The sequence below is a fragment of the Scyliorhinus torazame genome, chromosome 17 (assembly GCF_047496885.1).
Source record: "Scyliorhinus torazame isolate Kashiwa2021f chromosome 17, sScyTor2.1, whole genome shotgun sequence".
Lineage (NCBI taxonomy): Eukaryota > Metazoa > Chordata > Chondrichthyes > Carcharhiniformes > Scyliorhinidae > Scyliorhinus > Scyliorhinus torazame.
In genome coordinates this window covers 179778452-179796803 of record NC_092723.1, presented here as the reverse complement: position 1 = coordinate 179796803, position 18352 = coordinate 179778452, and the positions used below count along the sequence as shown (strand labels likewise).

Below are 18352 nucleotides of genomic sequence, written 5' to 3'. Positions count from 1 at the left end.
TAACCCATCTTAAATACAGATTCCATTGCAGAACGAACCCAACTTTAATACAGATTCGACTCCAGGACTAACCCATCTTTAATACAGATTACATGCCAGAGGAAAAAACGCTCAGTTGCACATTCCAGTACAAATCACTGGCCCACTGCAAACTCAGCACAACCCCTTCCAAGAACATGCCATAGCTAAATATAAGGTCCAGCCCAGGAGAGATCCCAGCACGAATTCCAATCGGTAGAATCGGAAATGCGGACTATGCTCCACTAACAGGATCTTAATGAATCTGAGGGAATATTTTGAGGTGAATGAATTTTTCCCCAGGTATTCCTTGTTTCTTGGGCGTCTCCTGGATGCTTCCTTTATCTGACAGCAATATTTTTCATTATCTGTAATTATTTGCTTGTCCCCTTTACTGCTGAAAGTGAGGGGAGGGTGTGTGTGTGTGTGTGTGTGTGTGTGTAGCGGGGGTGGGGGGGGGGGGGGGGGGAGTGGGGGAGTTGACTTACCTTCATGTGGAGAAAATTGTAGGGTTTTGTGACATGGAGCATGTGCTGTTAATAACACTGCCCGTGCTTTGAAAGACATCAAGGCACCAGTGACAAAGAGCTCACTGTGTAAGCAAAGCAAATCTGAACGGTTCCCTTAGACTTATAATTTATTTACAATGTTATTCATGTTAGTATCAGTGAGGGGCCTAGGCATTGCTGATGCACCCGTTTCATTCTTGGTGAAGGATTCAGCTTCAGTGTTGTCCTTAATTACGAGGTTGCAGCTATTTCTTACAATTCTCTTCTATTTCGATCACATTGCAACAGCAGTAATCTGGAGTATTGTGACACGGCGCTCAAAATCCTCAACAGCTCAAAGCAGCTGGTCACCCCGGGTATCTGCGGCATTCATAAGGTCAGTGTCATTTATCCGTGTCTCTTGCCAAAGGCAGGGCTGTGAGGGTGAGTGTGCCCTGGCAGCCATGGCTCGGCCCAGCCCCTGCCTCTGAGTCATGAAGTTTGTCAGTTCAAGGCCCACTTTGTCGGCTGGAGCACCAAAACCTCGGCTGGAATCCCGGTCCCCGTTTGGGAGCATTTGGGAGGAATATGCCATTATTTCCAAAAGAAGCCGTGAACCTCACCCTCATTGCCTTGCCCATTGTTTATTCCTCAACCGATATCAATGAACAGGTCGTCGCGTCACTTAAAAGCAAAATACTGCAGGTGCTGGAACTCTGAAATAAAAACAGGAAACGCTCGATGAACTCAGCAGGTCTGGCAGCATCTGTGGGGAGAGAAACAGAATCAATGTTTCAGATTGAAATGATCCTTCCGCCGAACTGGAGCAAGGTGTAGAAATGTACGGAATTATATTTTATGGAAAAAGGGGAGGAGGGAGGTGGGGCAGAATAGAAGGCCAGGGATAGGTAAGGGCAAAGGAGATATGGACAAAGGGGAGCGTCACTGTTGCCTTTAAGGGATGAAAATTGCTAATAGTGGCAAAAAGGTGGGAGAGCAGAATGTGTTAATGGGAGCAACTGGATACAAGTGGTCAGGTGGGGAAGGGATTGGATAGTGTTGGGGTAGGCCAGGGATCTGAAAAACACTGCACAACAAGCTACAAAAGTGTGTGTGTGTGGGGAGGGGGGTGCAGAGCGGCGGTGGTTTAAGGTGGAGGGGAGAGTTTACTGTGTAAAGCTGCTGAATTCAATGCTGAGTCCAGAACTCTGTAATGTGCCTAATCGGAAGATAAGGGGCGAAATTCTCCGGTATCGGCGCGATGTCCGCCGACCGGCGCCACAAACGGTGCAAAGCAGTACAGCATCGCGCCGCCCCAAAGGTGCGGAATCCTCCGCATCTTGGGGGGCCGAGCCCTAACCTTGAGGGGCTAGGCCCGCGCCGGACTGATTTCTGCCCCGCCAGCTGGCGGAAAAGGCCTTTGGTGCCCCGCCAGCTGGCGCGGAAATGACATTGACGGGCGGCGCGTGCACGGGAGCGTTAGCGGCCGCTCACGGCATCCCCGCGCATGCGCTGTGGAGGGAGTCTCTTCCGCCTCTGCCATGGTGGAGACCGTGGCGAAGGTGGGGGAAAAGAGTGCCCCCAAGGCACAGGCCCGCCCGCGGATCGGTGGGCCCCGATCGCGGGCCAGGCCACCGTGGGGGCACCCCCCCCCCCCGGGGCCAGATCGCCCCTTGGCTTCCCCCCCCAGGACCCCGGAGGCCGCCCGCGCCGCCGTGTCCCGCCGGTAAGAGAGGTGGTTTAATCCACGCCGGTGGGACAGGCATTCTAGCCGCGGGACTTCGGCCCACCCGGGCCGGAGAATCGCGGGGGGGGGGGGGGGCCGCCAACCGGCGCGGCTCGATTCCCGCCCCCGCCGAATCTCCGGTGCCGGAGAATTCGGCAACCGGCAGGGGCGGGATTCACGCCAGCCCACCGGCGATTCTCCGACCCGGCGGGGGGTCGGAGAATCTCGCCCAAGGTGTTGAATACATTTCGAAATTCCTTCTTTTTCTGTGAAATGCTTTGGGATGTCCCGAGGTGATGCAAGGCGCTACGCAGTGCAAGTCCTTCTTTCTCGGCTGAATGTTTTTGACGCTATTGTTGTTGTGTCAAACCAATTTGGGTTTGCTTTGTTCACGGTATGTTCCTTTTATATTTTATTTAGCTTCTGTCTCGTGTCTCCTCTGCAGAATCCCTTCTGATTAGGAGGGTTGGGGTCTTGCTCTTTGTCAGTGTTGTACTGTGACCAGCCACTGGGAGATATGCGACAGTATCCACGTTAACGAGCTGTCTGCTTTTTCTTTTCCTCTTTGTGGGAATGTGACTCTCCTCTGCCTCACCTATGCACCCAGCGGAGTGGGAACTCACTCCTTGTATAATCCCTTGCGTGAATCGTATATTGGTCAGATGTGGCACTTGCTTACTCAGTTTGTTCCTTTCCATTGTGAGCCTGCAACCTGGGAGGGGGGTTCATTTTCACTTGTGCTGCCTGAACAGATTGCCTGCCCAGCGACGAGCTTGCCCGATTTACATTAGTCAATGGGATCAAGCCCAGGTGAGTTCTAGAACGGGCCGGTGGCGCAATCTGCCATGTTACCGCCCGAGACCCTAGGTGAAAATTAACCCCCCACCGTGGTTTCAATGAGTTAACGAATGCCACCTTGGGATGTGAGGCCGAGCAGATAGAGATGGGTCTGGCTGTGGCAGTGTGAAGCAGAATAGGTTCAGAATAGAAATGAGTGGCTGGAGTGAGCGACACCATAAACATAAAGGTTTTCCATGCAGCTTGGGTGCAGCATAGGTAAAAATGTGGGAATAATGTATTTGAGGTGCAACTATAACCATTCTAACTCAACATACGGCAACAATCTACCTCTCAGCTATGACAATAGTTATATACACTTAAATATTCACATAATTGGTAAAACATTGAGAGGAGGGCGTTCGGCCCTTCTAGCCAGCTGCACCATACATTATGGTCATGGCTATTTATCCAACCCAGTAAGCTGATCCTGCCTTCCCTCCCATATCTGTTCACCCCTTTCGCCCCAAGAGCTATATCGAACTCCTTCTTGAAATCATACAATATTTTGGCATCAATTGCTGTCTGTGGTAGCAAATTCCACAGGCCAACTACTCTCTGGGTGAAGATATTTCTCATCAACTCAGTCCTAAATGGTCTCCCCCATACCCTCAGACTGTGACCCCTGGTCCTGGACTCCACCACCATCGGGAACATCCTTCCTGCATCTACCCTGCCGAGTCCTGTTAAAGTTTTACAGATTTCTATGAGACCCCCCCCGTCATTCTTCTAAACGCCAGCGAATATAATCCTAACCGACTCAATCTCTCCTCATACATCAGTCCCACCATCCCAGGAGTCAGTCTGGTAAACCTTCGCTGCACTTCCTCTAGAGCAAGAACATCCTTCCTCAGATAAAGAGACCAAAACTGTACACAATATCTCAGGTGTGGCATCACCAAGACCCTGTATAATTGCAACAAGACATCCGTGCTCCGGTACTCAAATCCTCTCACCATGAAGGCCAACATTTGCCTTCTTTACCACCTGCCCTTTCTGCTGCCAAAGTGGATAACCTCACATTTACCCTCATTATACTGCATTTGACAAGCATTTGCTCACTCATTCCACTTCTCCAAATCACACTGAAACATCTCTGCGTCCTCCTCACAGCTCACCCTCCCACCCAGCTTTGTGTCATCTGCATAGTTGGAGACATTACATTTAGTTCCCTCATCTCAAACATTAATATATATTAATATATATATAGCTCCGATCCCTGCGGTACCCCACTAGTCACTGCCTGCCATTTAGACAAGGGCCTGTTTATTCCTATTCTTTGTTTCCTGTCTGCAACCAGTTTTCTATTCATCTCAATACACCACCCCCAATCCCAAGCACTTCAATTTTACACGCTAATCTCTTGTGTGGGACTTTGTTGAAAGCCTTCTAAAAGTCCAAATAAACCACATCCACTGTCTCCCCCTCGTCAACTCTACGAGTTACATTCTTGAAGAATTCCAGTAGATTTGTCAAGCATGATTTCCCTTTTGTAAATCCATGCTGACTCTGTCCGATCCTGCCACTGTTTTCCAAGTACTCTGCTATTAAATCTTTTAGAATGAAATCTTGCATTTTCCCCACTACTGACATCAGGCTGACTGGTCTATAATTCCCTGTTTTCTCTCTACCCCCCCCACCCTTTTTAAATAGTGTGGTTACATTAGCTATCCTCCAATCTGCAGGAACTGTTCCAGTGTCTATAGAATCATAGAAGATGGCCACCAATGCATCATGTATTTCTAGGGCCTCTTCCTTAAATACTCTGGGATGTAGAATGTAACAGGCCTTGGGGATTTATCAGCCTTCAATCTCATCAATTTCCCCAACACCATTTTCACACTAATACTGATTTCCTTTAGTCCATCCCTCTCACTAAACCCTGCGTTCCCCAACATTTCTAGTATGTTATTTGCATCTTCCTTTGTGAAGACAGAACCAAAGTATATATTTAGTTGGTCAGCCATTTCATTGTTCCCCATTATAAATTCCCCTGTTTCTTGCTGTAAGGGACCTACATTTGTCTTCAACAATATTTTTCTCTTCACATACCTATAGAAGCTTTTACAGTCATTGTGTATGTTCCCCACAAGCTTACTCTCATATTCTATTTTACCCTTCTGAATCAATCCCTTTGTCCTCTGCTGAATTTTAACCTGCTCCCAATCCTCGGGCGTCATTCTCCGACCCCCCGCCGGGTCGGAGAATGGCCGTTGGCCGCCGTGAATCCCGCCCCCGCCCCCGCCGAAGTCTCCGAAGGGAGAAAAGTCGGCGGGGCGTTAATGGCGCCGCTGCCGCGGAGAATGTCACGGGTCTGCGCAAGGCAGCCGATTTTCGGCCTGCCGATATTCTCCCTTCCGGATGGGCCGAAGTCCCGTCGACGTGATGACCGTTCACGTCGACGTGAATCAAACCTCCTTTGCATCGGCGTGACCCGGTGCTCCAGGCTCACGCCGACCAGCGAGGAGGTGAGTGACGGCCTGGGGGGTTGGCTCTGGGCAGGAAATGGCGTGGCCGCAGACTGATTGCCTGAGGAGAGGTGTGTCTCGGCTTGTGTGTGTGTGCGGCGGGGGGGGGGGGGGGGGGGGGGGGGGGGGGGGGGGTGGTTAGAGTAGGCTGGGCTCCGGGGGAGTGCCGGGAGGGGGTCCGTGCCGGGGTGGAGGTTGGGGGTTGGGGAGGGGGTCCGTGCCGGGGTGGAGGTTGGGGAGGGGGTCCGTGCCGGGGTGGAGGTTGGGGGGGGTCCGTGCTGGGGTGGAGGTTGGGGGTTGGGGAGGGGGTCCGTGCCGGGGTGGAGGTTGGGGGGGGGGTCCGTGCTGGGGTGGAGGTTGGGGGTTGGGGAGGGGGTCCGTGCCGGGGTGGAGGTTGGGGAGGGGGTCCGTGCCGGGGTGGAGGTTGGGGAGGGGGTCCGTGCCGGGGTGGAGGTTGGGGAGGGGGTCCGTGCCGGGGTGGAGGTTGGGGAGGGGGTCCGTGCCGGGGTGGAGGTTGGGGGGGGGGTCCGTGCTGGGGTGGAGGTTGGGGGTTGGGGAGGGGGTCCGTGCCGGGGTGGAGGTTGGGGAGGGGGTCCGTGCCGGGGTGGAGGTTGGGGAGGGGGTCCGTGCCGGAGTGGAGGTTGGGGAGGGGGTCCGTGCCGGGGTGGAGGTTGGGGAGGGGGTCCGTGCCGGGGTGGAGGTTGGGGGGGGGTCCGTGCTGGGGTGGAGGTTGGGGGTTGGGGAGGGGGTCCGTGCTGGGGTGGGTGTTGGGGAGGGGGTCCGTGCCGGGGTGGAGGTTGGGGGGGGGGGGTCCGTGCCGGGGTGGATGTTGGGGGGGGGTCCGTGCTGGGGTGGAGGTTGGGGGTTGGGGAGGGGGTCCGTGCCGGGGTGGAGGTTGGGGAGGGGGTCCGTGCCGGGGTGGAGGTTGGGGAGGGGGTCCGTGCCGGGGTGGAGGTTGGGGAGGGGGTCCGTGCCGGGGTGGAGGTTGGGGGTTGGGGAGGGGGTCCGTGCCGGGGTGGAGGTTGGGGAGGGGGTCCGTGCCGGGGTGGAGGTTGGGGAGGGGGTCCATGCCGGGGTGGAGGTTGGGGAGGGGGTCCATGCCGGGGTGGAGGTTGGGGAGGGGGTCCGTGCCGGGGTGGAGGTTGGGGGGGGTCCGTGCTGGGGTGGAGGTTGGGGGTTGGGGAGGGGGTCCGTGCTGGGGTGGGTGTTGGGGAGGGGGTCCGTGCCGGGGTGGAGGTTGGGGGGTGGGGGTCCGTGCCGGGGTGGGTGATGGGAGGGCAAATGAGTTGGTCCACCTGGCCAGGTGCCAGCCTCCAACAGTTGGACCCATGCGGTCCATGCCACCTGGCTGGGGGGAGGAGGGGATATGGGCAATGATGACATGTCGTCGTTCCCCTCCCCCCCACCAGGCCGTCATGTTTTCAGACCATCCAGCGATGTTGGCCGCCGTGGTGGCAGCCGCTCATGTCTATGTTGCCCTGGATGAGGAGGAGGAGGAGGAGGAGGAGGAGCGTGCCAGAGAGGCGGCGCAGGCTGCCGCAGAGGGGCAGGCGGCAGCCGCCCAGGCTGGAGGGACACCTGACCGACAGGACGAGGAGGGGGAGGAGGACGTCGCGGCCCCACGGCAACGGAGGCACCCGAGGGCGCCCCGTGTGTACCGGCCCCGGCAGTCATACCAGGACCTCACGGACCGGGAATGCAGGAGGAGACTCCGGATGAGCCGGGAAACCGTGGCACACATCTGCCACCTGCTGGCACACCTGTCACCGCGTGGCACTGGCGGGGGACACCCTCTCCCCGTGTCCGTCAAGGTTACGGTGGCCCTGAACTTTTATGCAACGGGGTCATTCCAGGCACCGAGTGGGGACCTGTCCGGCATATCGCAGACATCGGTGCATCGGTGCATCCGGGCAGTGACAGATGCCCTTTATGCCATGGCGCACCGCTACATCCGCTTCCCCGTGGACCGGGCCAGCCAAGATGCCCGGGCCGTGGGCTTCTCTGCCATTGCCGGGTTCCCCATGGTCCAGGGCGCGATCGATGGGATGCACGTCGCCGTGCGGCCACCTGCAGATAACAGGGCCGTGTTCACTAATAGGAAGGGGACCTATTCGATGAACGTACAGGTGGTCTGCGACCACCGCATGATGATCCTGCACATCTGCGCCCGTCACCCAGGCAGTGTACACGACTCATTCGTGTTGTCGCGGTCATCCATCCCCGGCATGTACGAGGGATGCCATCCCCGGCTGAGGGGCTGGTTGCTGGGCGACAGGGGCTACCCATTGCGATCGTGGCTGATGACGCCTATACGGAGGCCACGCAATGAGGCGGAGAACCGCTACAATGATGCCCATGTAGCGACAAGGGGAGTGATCGAGAGGTGCTTTGGCGTGCTGAAGATGCGTTTCAGGTGCCTGGACCTCTCTGGGGGCGCCCTCCAGTATCGGTCAGATAGGGTCGGCCGCATCATTGTGGTGTGCTGCGTCCTGCACAACATAGCCCAGCAGAGGGGCGATGTGCCGCAGGCAGAGGAGGGCGGAGTGGAGGAGCAGCAGGAAGAGGCCCAGTCCTCCCCAGATGAGGGGGATGGGGGCAATGGTCAGGGCAGACGGGGTAGGCACAGACGGGTGGCTGTCCACCGTTACCGGCTGGCCCAGCGGGCACGGGACAGACTGATAGACGCCCGCTTCACTGACTAGGTGGGCGTGGGAATCGGGTAGTATGGCCACAGACCGCACACCATGACAACAGCCGACCACCCACACCCCCCACCCATCCACCCACCCAGCACCCTCACCCCCCTCCCCAACCCCACACACCCCACCCGCATGCACACCACCCCCCCACTCCCAATTGCCGATCCACCGGCGGCACAACGGGCTCACCCAGTTGCGGGTGGACGCGTGTCTATCGCAGGCCATGGAGAATGATGACAACCCGCCTCCGATGAGCTCCTGGCTCTACATCGTTGGACTATGTCTGACCCATGGCCACAGTACCACCATCCACCCGGACCATCCCTGCATGCGGCTGTGACACTGCAGCGCACGGTCCCGTCCTCTGCCCGGGGGATGTTGATGGCGGCCCAGGGGGAAGGGGGCAGACTCACCTGGGGCTGAGGTAAGACCACCCCTCACACACACACTTGCGCTCAACGTACATGACACCCCCGCACACTTTGGACAGAGCACAAAGGCAGCTTCGGTAGGTGTAACATTGACTTTAATAACCAAAGGAGTTCATGCACGTGCCCTAGCGCCTAAAACTCATCTGTGCCCTGCACCCGTGCCAACTTACTCAGTGTCTAATTGTTTGGCCTTACGGGCCCTTTGACTACGTCTACGTGGTTCCCCAGACGGTACAGCAGAACTGGAGGTGGACTCCTGTGATTCCTGCCCTCTGACACTGGATCCCTTTGGCGGCCGTTTCCTGGGGCGTCCTGGCCCAGATGGGCCAGTCTGCGGCCCGGGCGACTGGGATGGCGAGCTGCCAGCCTGTCCTGCCCGTTGCCCACCCGATGCACCTGGGACGGAAGGGGGGGAGTCCGAGGTGTCGCGGTGTACCGGGACCTCCCCTACAGAGGGAGCCGGGACGGACCACACCACCTCCTCCTCCCTCGGGGTGCCCGATGGCCCCCAGGCCTCTACATGGGTGGGGGATGCGAACGGACTGGCCATCCGACGCGCCCCCGACATCTGGCGCTGCCAGTCCTGGAGGCCCGTGCTGGTATCGACAGGGGTCTGCAGGTTTGCAGCCATGGAGCCCAGGGGGTTGTCGAACCCTGTCTGCGACAGTGCGACGCCAGCTCGCACATGGCCACTGGCGCCGATGCCCTCAGCGATGGCCTGCTGAGACTGGGCCATGGCCTGCAGAGACTGGGCCATGGCCTGCAGAGACTGGGCTATGGCCTGCTGAGACTGGGCCATGGCCTGCTGAGACTGGGCCATGGCCTGCTGAGACTGGGCTATGGCGTGCTGAGACTGGGCTATGGCGTTGAGCGCCTCTGCCATCTGGCGCTGGCACTGGCTCATGGCCTCCTGTGAGAGGGCAGCCATTTCCTGGGCCACAGACGCCACCTGCACGGAAGGCCCCAGGCCTCGCAAACCGTTCCCCATGTCTGACACCGTCGCACCCATTGCCTCCACCGCGGACGCCACCCGTGCGGTGTCAGCCTGGGTGGCACGCATGACCGGGACCACTCCCAGCTCCTGGACGCGGGTGGACTCCTCCACCTGCGACCGCAGCCGCCGCAAGCCACCCGTCACCCTATTCGCTCGTCTCCGTGTCGGTGGTTGCATCGGATCTATGTGTGGGTGTGGTAACTGCAGGAACCCGGGATCCATCTGGGCGGCAGATATTCGCTTGGCCTGGGCTGCCCTCCGACCGCCCGGTCCCTCTGCTGCTCCTACCTCCACCTGCTGTACCGGGACGGCTGTGTTGTGCGCACCAGTGAGTGTACCAGACGCCTCATCACTAAAGTGCCCAACCGTGGTGAGTGTTTCTGCGATGGTGGAGGGTGTTGGTGACAGCAGTGGCGTTGTGTCGTGCTCTTCGTCCCACTCTGAGTCCATGGCACTTTGGGGTGGGGGTTCGTCTCCACCCATCCACTCTGAGTCACTGTCCGGTATTTCGTCTTCCCGGGTAGGGGTGTCCTGGGTAGTGCTGTCCCGGGTAGTGCTGTCCCGGGTAGTGCTGTCCCGGGTAGTGCTGTCCCGGGTAGTGGTGTCCCGGGTAGGGGTGTCCTGGGTAGTGGTGTCCCGGGTAGGGGTGTCCTGGATAGTGGTGTCCTGGGTAGTGGTGTCCTGGCTCGGATGTGACGGGGGCCTGTGGCTGCCCCCCTCATCGCTGGGTGGTCGCTCCCGCACGTGACGGGGGTGTCGTCTCCCTGTTGCTCCAGGTCTCTCCGTCTCCCGTGGTCTCCGAGGGGCATCCTGCGGGCGTCGCATGCTGGAGGGTCCGGGTCTCTCCGTCTCCCGTGGTCTCCGAGGGGCATCCTGCGGGCGTCGCATGCTGGAGGGTCCGGGTCTCTCCGTCTCCCGTGGTCTCCGAGGGGCATCCTGCGGGCGTCGCATGCTGGAGGGTTCGGGTCTCTCCGTCTCCCGTGGTCTCCGAGGGGCATCCTGCGGGCGTCGCATGCTGGAGGGTTCGGGTCTCTCCGTCTCCCGTGGTCTCCGAGGGGCATCCTGCGGGCGGTCTGCATCTGCGGGGATGGGTGCCTGGACGTTTGGTCCTGCGATACACAATGAAGCATGCATGGTTAGACATCAGGCAGTGATCAGGTGATACGGGAGAGGGGGATATAGGGGAGGGGGGATATGGGGACGGGCTGTTGGTGGCTCACTTGCTCGTGGGGCCCCGACCTCTGCATCAGCAACCTCCCGGTCCTCAGGTCCGCCAGCCAGTTCCAGGGCCCTTTCCTCGTGTACGGTCAGTGGCCTCTCATCAGCGGGCCCTCCTCCAGTCCTCACATGCTCCCTATTGTTGTGCGCGCGCTTCTCCTGGGGGGGGGGGGGGGGTGGTGGCAGGGGTAAAAGGCAACAGTGTTAGGCAGGTATATGAATGCACGCCATCGGTTGCGCGTGCATTGCAGAGGTTAAGGTTAGGGCTGGATTCACTTGGGGATATGGGGGATATGGGGGAGGGGGGATATGGGGGATATGGGGGAGGGGGGATATGGGGGATATGGGGGAGGGGGGAATATGGGGGATATGGTGGAGGGGGGATATGGGGGAGGGGGGATATGGGGGATATGGGGGAGGGGGGATATGGGGGATATGGGGAGGGGGGATATGGGGGAGGGGGGCATATGGGGGATATGGGGGAGGGGGGATATGGGGGATATGGGGGAGGGGGGATATGGGGGAGGGGGGATATGGGGGATATGGGAGAGGGGGGATATGGGGGATATGGGGGAGGGGGGATATGGGGGAGGGGGGATATGGGGGATATGGGGGAGGGGGGATATGGGGGAGGGGGGAATATGGGGGATATGGGGGAGGGGGGATATGGGGGATATGGGGGATATGGGGGAGGGGGGATATGGGGGAGGGGGGATATGGGGGATATGGGGGAGGGGGGATATGGGGGAGGGGGGATATGGGGGAGGAGGGGATTTGGGGGAGAGGGGATATGGGGGATATGGGGGACGCTCACCCTGCCTGCTCTGACGAGGTCGTTCACCTTCTTGTGGCACTGGGTGCCTGTCCGTGGTGTTAGGGCCACAGCGGTGACGGCCTCTGCCACCTCCCTCCACAGACGCCGGCTGTGGCGTGGGGCAACTCTGCGGCCGTGCCCGGGATACAGGGCGTCCCTCCTCTGCTCCACCACATCCAGGAGCGCCTCCACATCGCGTGACTCGAACCTCGGGGCTGAGCGACGGCCAGCCATCAAGTCGGGTGTTGCGGTCGGCTGTTCCGGTCGGGTGGGGGGGAGCTGCGCAGCCTTATGAGCCGTCACGCCGTGCAGCGCGTATGACGCTGCACGGCGTGAACCACTGCGCAAGCGCGGATCCCGTTACGTCGCTGCTAGCCCATTTCAGGCCGCAGACTATCGGCCCATTTTTATGACGTGACGCAAGTGGGATTTGCGCCGTTTTTTGCGCCGATCGGCGGAGTTTCCGCCGATAACGGAGAATTTCGCCCCTCAAGTCTGCTGTTTTTCATCTGGCTAATTTGTATGTCTCTTCCTTGGATCTAATACTATCTCTAATTTCCCTTGTAAGCCATGGTTTGGCCACCATTCCTGTTTTCTTTTTGCACCAGACAGGAATGAACAATTGTAGCAGATCACCCAAGCGCTATTTGAATGTTTGCCATACCCTAGCATCCCTTAAAGTAATGTTTCCCAATCCATCACAGCCGACTCACAGTTTCCTTTATTTAGTTTCAGGACTATTGTCCTAGAATCAAGTACACCACTCTCCATTTTGATGAAGAATTCTATCATATTATGGTCACTCATCCCTATGGTGCCTTGCACAACTCAATTGCCAATTATTCCTTTCTCATTACGCATACCCAGTCTAGGATGGTCTGTTCTCTTGTTGGTTCCTCAATGTATTGGTCCAGAAAACCATTCCATACACAATCCAGGAATTCCTCCTCTATGGTATTGTTACTAATTTGATTTTCCCAACCTACATGCACATGTTCCCAGTAAGACACTGAAATTAAGCTCTCCGCCATCTGAGACCCCGCAGAATGTCACTAACCACCTCAACATGGCTACAACTATCACATGATGGGAGCTGGGGAAAACAGCTTGGTTCTGCCACTGGGTGTCAGAAGACTCACCTTCCGAAGTCTAAATGTCTCTCCAAACAGTCTGTTACTCATTATCCCTATTGCTGATTAAATACTTCCGATGCAGCAAGGACATGGGAATGTGTCGCTCTTAGGTGACACATCAATCACGATACAACTCAACCATGTTGACTGCAGTAGCTTCCAGTGATTCATTCTAAACACACTTTGCATCACACACACGTCCAACCATCACATTAATTCAAATGGCATCAGTACAATACGTACTCCTCCTGGTAGTAAATTGCAAATAATTTCTCAATGAAAGGTGCACCATTAACTGCAAGAACTTCTATTTATACAGTTAAATTATGAAGACAGGTTGCATGGGATGTATTCCCTTGACCATACAGGATTAAGGGACAGTCTAATTGAGGTATTTAAGACGGTTCTGTTATTTGATGGGGTAGATCGAGAGAGACTATTTTCTGAACTGGCTAAGTCCAGAACAACAGGACATAACCTTAAAAATACATCTGGATCCTTCAGGGGTGATGTCAGGAAGCTGAAGAAGAACTCAAGCTGGCCCTTCAGGCAGATACTTCCTGCTCCTATGTTGCCACCCCCACTCGTGCTTGACACCTCAGTACTTCACCCAATGTTTCTTCCTCTGACTTCCTGATACGATGGTTTTAAGTCAGGTAGGTACGGTGGTGCAGTGGTTAGCACTGCTGCCTCACAGCGCCAGGGGCCCAGGTTCAATTCCGGCCTTGGGTGACTGCCTGTATGGAGTTTGCAGGTTCTCCCCATGTCTGCGTGGGTTTCCTCCGGGTGCTCCAATTTCCTCCCACAAGTCCCGAAAGACATACTGTTAGGTAATTTGGACATTCTGAATTTTCCCTCAGTGTACCCAAACAGGCGCTGGAATGTGGCGACTAGGGGCCTTTCACAGTAACTTCATTGCAGTGTTAATGTAAGCCTACTTGTGACACTAATAAAGATTATTATTAATTATTAACATTACCTAGGCCCACTCCCCCACAACTCCACCGAAGCACATCTTCAGACATTAAGGGGTAATTCAACATGGCCAATCCACCTAACCTGCATATCTTTGGATTGTGCTAACCATTGTGCTACCGTGCCACCCTATGGGATTTTTCGGAGGGTCAGTGCAGACTCTATGGATTAAATGTCCTCCTTTTGCACTGTAAGGATTTGATGGACTTCTATGGACTACGTCTCGGTGGACTATGTTGTAACACTTTCCTGGTTTAACTCTAAACCAGTGCAAGGGAGGGAAGGAGGGAACCCCCAGCACATTTTTAGTCGCCTGGCAACAAATTAGTTGCCATCAAGGCTGTGAACCTCGACACATATGAATGGCTTGGATGTTGAAACATCGAGTAAGTTTTCAAAAGCTGTCGGTAATATCCAACTTGGAGGCGTGTCAAACAGTCTGGATGTTCCGAATCAATAACTGCGGCAAATACAGCAGAATGGGCAGACAAGTGGCAGATGGCATTTAATTCAGGGAAGTGGGAGGTGATGCATTTTTGCAGAAAGGATAGAGGAAGCAATACAGACCGAATGGCCCAGTTCTGAAGGGGCCAGTAGCAGGACCATAAATATCATTGATATTTATCAATGATAAATACTTGGGTTTACGGTGTTCAATTTCAAAATTTGTAGAAGCACAAAACGTGCGAATATTGTAAACTCTGAGGCTAATAGGGATATACTTCAAGAGGATGTAGCAAGGCTGGTGGAATGGGCAGACAAGTGGCAAATTAAATTTGGTACAGAGGAGTGAAGCGATACATTTTGGTCAGAGGAACACAGAGCGACAATGGGGTGAATTCCCCGCCTCCCCAGCCGCGCGTTCCTCGGGGGTGCGCTGGTGCTGGCAGCCGGATACTCCCGTTCCCACCGCCGGCCAATGGGATTTCCCATTGTGGCCACCCCGCGTTCGTGGGGATGCGTTCCTGGCGGAATGGAGAATTCCGCCGGCGGGGAACTCACCCCCAATATAAAACAAATGCTGCATTTCTAACTGGAAGTGGGCAACACTTCTGCTCTCTCGCTTACTCCCATTTCCCACATGATTACAATTAAAATTTAAAGCGCGCGCAGTGTACATGGGAGACATGCGTGACAGAGGAAGGTTTGCAGCGGTAAGACCCGCTCTCAGCTGACAATGCAACAGGTGCAGGTGGGTTACTGGAGCCTCCTGGTCAAATGGAGAGGCCCTGGGTCACGTCAAAACCTTCCTTGCCCAACTCCGTTGCCATTAACACAAGACTTGAAGACACAAAGCTGGTACGGACATTCAAATTTAAATGTCACTTGTGAATGTCACTTTGCATTGATTTCACTCTATTGGTATGAGCATCATTGTTATTTGTTGGGACCAGCTAAATCAGAGAACGAGGATGCCTCATGGTTGGCACTGATTGATGGTTACAGGGGAGTGAGGGAAACTTCCTTCATTGTGGAAGGAACAATGGGTTGAATTTTCCACTCCTGACACTAAGTGTGGTCGCTCCACTATCCACCTCTGCTGTGAATGCTGGGAAACACCTAGGCATAGGGGAAAACTAAGAAAAATTACGAAATACTAAGAACACAAATTTAGCATTGGGTGTCTACATTCGGTATAGAATTTGCACAAATGTAAATATAACTCATTCCACTTCTCGGGCGCCATTCAACTAAAAGATTTTTAAGTGTCACTTTAGACGATTTTGGCAGGTGTTTGTCGCTGGCTTTGTGGTTGAGATCCACACGAGTATTCAACCACATTTTGGGTGCCATTGTGGCGCGGGGAACGACCCCGCCAGCTAATGGTACTCTGTATCCCCCCCCCCTGGCGGGGAGTGCCCTGCCCAGGCTGCACTGTGCTGCAGATCCTGCAGAGAGGAGCTCTGCCAAGCAGAGCTCCACAATGCAGGAAGAGATCTCTCGAGCCCCGATGCGACCTCTGGACCCTCCCAATGTCCCAACGCACCTGTTGGGGGACCTTGTGCCCCCCCCCCCCCGCATTCCACCACATACCAGCGGGGCACCCTCGGACCCCTACACGGCGTGGGCAAAATGCCATCTTGGCATCTTGGCATTATCAACCTGGCCCTCTGGCAGGGCCTCCAAACACCTGAGAGATCCTCCCCCCCAGGTGCAGTTTTGCCTGGTCCCCGCTTGTGGGGATCAGGGTTGAACGCTGCCCAGCAGGGGTCTCCTTGACGAGGTGGCAGCGTAGCTAAATTAGATTTTAAGCTCTTTAAGCTTTGCGAGTCTGGGTCCTGCCCAATGTTGGCGGGTTCCAGATCGCAACATCTCGTGAGATCTCTATAGCGACCGTCGGGAATCCTGGGAGAGGCCTCTCCCGGGATCTACCGACTGCGTCCCGTCCTGCTTCCGGTGGGGTGAGGCTGGTAAATCGCGTCCTTCATAATTTTCTGGGCCCTGGGGAGTTTCTCCACGGTCTAGCCCACACTCAGAAATGTTGTCAACACTGGGAGCTGGACCCATCGGCGGGACCGGCTCCTCAGCGATCGGGCCGCCATTTTTAAAGGGTACCTCAATCTCTAAGTGAGCGTAAGGGTCCCTCACACCCCTCCCCCCCCCCACAAATGGGTAATGTCACCGCCCGCATACGTGGGCATTACCCCACACCCCCACCAGTGAGGGTACCCTGCTACAGGGTTGCTGAGGGCCCTCCTCTTCAGGCCTCCCCACCCTCTCTTCCTGCACCCCCCCCTTTCAGGACCACCCGTTACCTCCCCCAACCTTCAGAAAGCCCCTTCATACTCGCCCTGCCCCCTCCCCCACCCTTCGTACTCCCCCCTCATTCTCACTTTCATGGGCATGGCCCTCCCTCAGGCCCAGACCCTTGGCAGTGCCAGTCTGGCATCTGGGCACTGTGGCACCCTGCCAGTGCCCCTGCCAGCCTAGCTGTTCTACCTGGTACCTTGGCAGTGCCAGGCTGACATTGCCATTCCATGGTGCCCAGGTGCCTTGCCCTGTCCCCACCCACCCAGGGGTCCTCAATGACCTGGGGGGGCCCTGGGTGCCGTTATGCCTGCTTCATGTTTATGTGGTCAGGTACTAAATGGTGCCCTGTTCCAGGCCTCGCTGGGGAGGCCATTCGTTCCCGGGCCCCAGGAGAATCTGGCGCAGGACATATTTAAATGACCCTAATGTAGCACCAATGTAGCCTAATTGCATACACTGTGACTGTGGAGTGGAGCTGATGTTCGCGAGAGAATATTGACATTTACAATGCTCATGGGAGCAGCACGGTAGCATTGTGGATAGCACAATTGCCTCACAGCTCCAGGGTCCCAGGTTCGATTCCCGGCTTGGGTCACTGTCTGTGCGGAGTCTGCACGTCCTCCCCGTGTGTGCGTGGGTTTCCTCTCCGGGTGCTCCGGTTTCCTCCCACAGTCCAAAGATGTGCAGGTTAGGTGGATTGGCCGCGATAAATTGCCCTTAGTGTCCAAAATTGCCCTTAGTGTTGGGTGGGGTTACTGGGTTATGGGGATAGGGTGGACGTGTTGACTTGGGTAGGGTGCTCTTTCCAAGAGCCGGTGCAGGCTCGATGGGCCGAATGGCCTCCTTCTGCACTGTAAATTCTATGTATAGAGAAATGAAACAAGTTCATTTTAAGAGACAAATTACAGCAGATGCTGGAAATCGGAAACACGAGCAGAAAATGCAGATACCATTCAATGCAGAAGTCTGCAGAATTTTCCAGCTATTCATTTTAGTGAATAAAACATTCTGACTCTGCACAGATATTCCTGATATGTATTCCTGGCAGGTAATGTTCTGTGCCACTGGCGCAGATTGATCACATCTCCCCGAAAATAAATATGTCTGAATGTTACCAGGATATTGAGCATTAATTTACTTTATTTGATTCATATGGCCCCTGAGGTTTGTTGCATTAATTGTACAACCCCCCCCCCCCCCCCCACCTAGTGACTCTGCAAACCGCTACGCGGATTACATCGAATTTAGGACACGGAGCCTCGCCCCTTCAACTGGTCCAGGCTGGTGTCTGCCTCTTACTTTATTCCATTTCACCCAAGCAGTGTACCTTCTCAACCATTCTCCCCGAAGCTTTTATCTAAATAGCCCTTTTGCAAGTGGTGGCGGGGGCTTGGATGGTCACAGGTGTGTCACCTTTTGGCGTACTGCCACCTCCAGGAGATTCTGTGCCCTCTCACGATGCTGCCGTTTCCTAATAGGAGAGAGAATACTTCTCTTATTTGATGTGTCTGCCCACTTTGCACACACCGCCTTAGCTTGGAATGATCGACAACGCAGGAATCCGCGACATATTCTCTGCTTAGGGAGATGCCGCAACTCAGTCATCGCCTCCATCACCAAGTGAGGGTTTTGAAGGTCGATGTCCTGGTTTGGACCCTGGCGTGAGGCCAAGTATCAGTGGTCGCCATCGCTCCCTCTTGATTCCTGATCAGGGGTTGACCTATAATATGTAAATTAATCCAGATTATTTGATAATATTGGTCATTTCCGGAAGCTGTGTTCCATTCTCACCCTGCTCAT

The 18352-nt window shown here is 55.7% G+C and overlaps 1 protein-coding gene across 1 annotated transcript in view; it reads left to right on the top strand.

Moving 5' to 3' along the window:
- Window positions 1-808: 808 nt before the first annotated feature.
- Window positions 809-18352, top strand: part of fbxl16 (F-box and leucine-rich repeat protein 16) — a 300505-nt gene continuing 282961 nt past the window's right edge. The window contains exon 1 of the mRNA XM_072481747.1: window positions 809-903. The gene's annotated coding sequence lies outside the window, so the exon portion shown is untranslated. The remainder of the gene's footprint in view (window positions 904-18352) is intronic.